This window comes from Branchiostoma belcheri, unplaced genomic scaffold (assembly GCF_001625305.1).
Source record: "Branchiostoma belcheri isolate BF01 breed outbred unplaced genomic scaffold, Haploidv18h27 scaffold123, whole genome shotgun sequence".
Classification (NCBI taxonomy): Eukaryota; Metazoa; Chordata; class Leptocardii; order Amphioxiformes; family Branchiostomatidae; genus Branchiostoma; species Branchiostoma belcheri.
The window spans coordinates 925,868-928,408 of record NW_017802636.1 but is presented as its reverse complement, the minus strand read 5'-3'; the positions used below and the strand labels follow the sequence as shown (position 1 = coordinate 928,408).

The following is a 2,541-nucleotide window of genomic DNA, read 5'->3' as shown; positions in this document are numbered from 1 at the left end:
CCGCCCTGACCTCTCCTGTTGTAACAATGTTGGGTTCAACAGTGCCACCCACGTGTGTGCCGACCGACCGTATCGCATCACCTCATCCTTCAGTGACTGTGGAGACGGAGTGACATGCCCCATCAGCCAGACTGCAGGAGCATACTGTAACAGGTCAGAGTTACTAAGGGGATGTGGGATTACTTACTAATAGACAGTGGTATTCAGGGAATGTCTAATGCACAAGAGAAACATGGATGTGGTATGAAATTGTTGCAGGTTTAATACTGGGATGAAGTATACAAACCCCTTAAGATTGTCCCAGACAACATCTGATTCACATTTTTACTTTTGGATTGTAGGCTTTTAGGATTGGGACTCCCAAATACTGTAAGTCTACAAATTTCCGCGTTATATTTAGATTCGCGGCATTCGCGGGGACCTTTGTACCGCGAATCTATTTCCCCGCGAATATGTTTTGCGTAAGTGCGCCCCCTCCCCACATGCATTCACGACGGTAAGCGAAACACAAACACACGCGATTCACAAATCACTGCAAACCAACTTTATTCTTAGCAAATGTTGAGTACCAAAATTTTTTAAAGTTATACTGATGTCAAAAAATTATAATATTATGAGACACCGAATCGCGATACTGCGGCACTGGCCGTGTCAACCGTGTACCGCCGAAAAAATCTATGCCTGCAGAGCGCCGGCCATGCGCGCCCGGGCGCTTGAAAATTGCGGGAACATCGGGCATATCTACAAGTATTTTTATGAAAAATATAACGGCTGGTACCTGGGAAATGTTAGTTGGTTATCTTTTGCGCCCTGCTTTGCGGGCGTTTTTTCTTCTTCTTGTTTTGCTGGATAGAAACGCTCACCGTGGGCCTACAAAACCGAAGGCGACCTTTGCATACTTCCGGGTTCAAAATCTCGCCGAAGACGGCATAAATTTGCTTAGTGATATATATATTCTTTCGATTATGTATTTCTTCACTAGAGTATCGATGTGTAGTCGTGGAAAATAGCATTTTAGCGCTTATTTCCGAACAAAGAAAATTGTTTACACGTGCGTCAGATCGATCGTCAGCTTTACAGCCGGCAGTCTCGCGCGGTGCACGAAACAAATTTTTGCGCCGCGTTTTAGGAGATAAATGCCGGAACACGAACTTTTATTATTTTAAATATACACTTTACACATTTTTCTTTGAAAAATAGCCAAGGAGAAATCGCGAATCTAAAAATACCGCGGATTGCCCATTTTCCCGAAACCGCGAACTTTAGGCCCCGCGAATCTAAAGAGACTTACAGTAGATGACATGTCACTTGAGATTGAACCTGCTACTAACCATTCTCTTGGCGTATGTTATAATCTGCAGGTGTGACTTTAGCACAAGCTCCAGTATATGTACAATAGTGGAAGGGGCATATGAGGGGACTGTCTCCTCCACCCCCCAGCCCACTACCAACCCTGGCATCTGTACACAGGAAACATCAGACATCTACACTGGTGGGACAAATGTCTTCAGCTTCACAGGTCAGAACTGATTTATTATCTGTATATCTGTATTGTCCTGAAAGCAATTCTGTATCTGTATCGGTATGGTCGGTATAATCGCGCTTTGGCGTAACACACCAACTCCAGGTGTATTCCAACATTTAACCAACAGTATTTGTGTTTGTGTTTGCCACCAAAAAGTCAGAGTACTTTACAACTTTTCGACTCAAAACTGGTCCTAGAAATCAATGAAATCAACCCGTTCACTAGTGGTACCCAAAACAAAACTAAGCCAAGTTGCATTCATTTAGGTGATAGACCTGCCAACAAAGGTTTTATGGCATGATGATGATACCTGATCCATCAATCTGATTGCTCCTCAGACACCAGTTTGGAGCCGTACACCCAGTATGAGTATCAGGTGGTGGTGGTGAATGCTGGTGGGGAGGGAACCAGTGAGGCGTCCCTTGCACGAACACGAGAGTCGTCCCCAGAACAGGTGTCTCCACCTGAGTGGTCTGTTACTGAGGGGGAGTACAATGTCGTCAACCTGGAATGGGAGGAGCCTGGAAAACCCAATGGTAAGTAATTATCCTTCCACACTCAGTGATTTGTTATTCTTTCATTTGATAAAAAGCACTGCACAAAATATTTGACTTCTAACGTATACAGTGGTGAAAGGTCATGATGGTAACTAATAAGTTCCTGACAGAATGTAAGGTCAGAATGATTTTGTAGGTGGCTTTCATGATGCTATTATTTTGATCACTGATGGTCAAGAAACAAAATGGTCTTTTCTGTTTGGTAACCTTGACATGAGTCTGACCAACGTTCATGCAACGTGCCTTTTCCTAGCTTATTCTGAAAAATCAATCATTCTGAAGTAAAATTTTGTACCAGAGCTAAGTGATGGTGTAAGAAGGTGATTCATTAACTGTATAAAGGCATTATGGATTGGGTCTATAGCAGTGCCACTCTCTAGTCATACCTTGTACTTGTAATGTCTAGAATGTAAACCATGTTGTAATGTAAATTACTATGTCTATTTTCCCCTGTAGGTG

General features: G+C 43.1%; 1 protein-coding gene across 1 annotated transcript in view; it reads left to right on the top strand.

Moving 5' to 3' along the window:
* The first annotated feature begins 7 nt into the window (after window positions 1-7).
* LOC109463210 (usherin-like) overlaps window positions 8-2,541 on the top strand; it is a 14,104-nt gene continuing 11,570 nt past the window's right edge. Inside the window, exons 1-3 of the mRNA XM_019759931.1 lie at window positions 8-153; window positions 1,362-1,519; window positions 1,864-2,061. The gene's annotated coding sequence lies outside the window, so the exon portion shown is untranslated. The remainder of the gene's footprint in view (window positions 154-1,361; window positions 1,520-1,863; window positions 2,062-2,541) is intronic.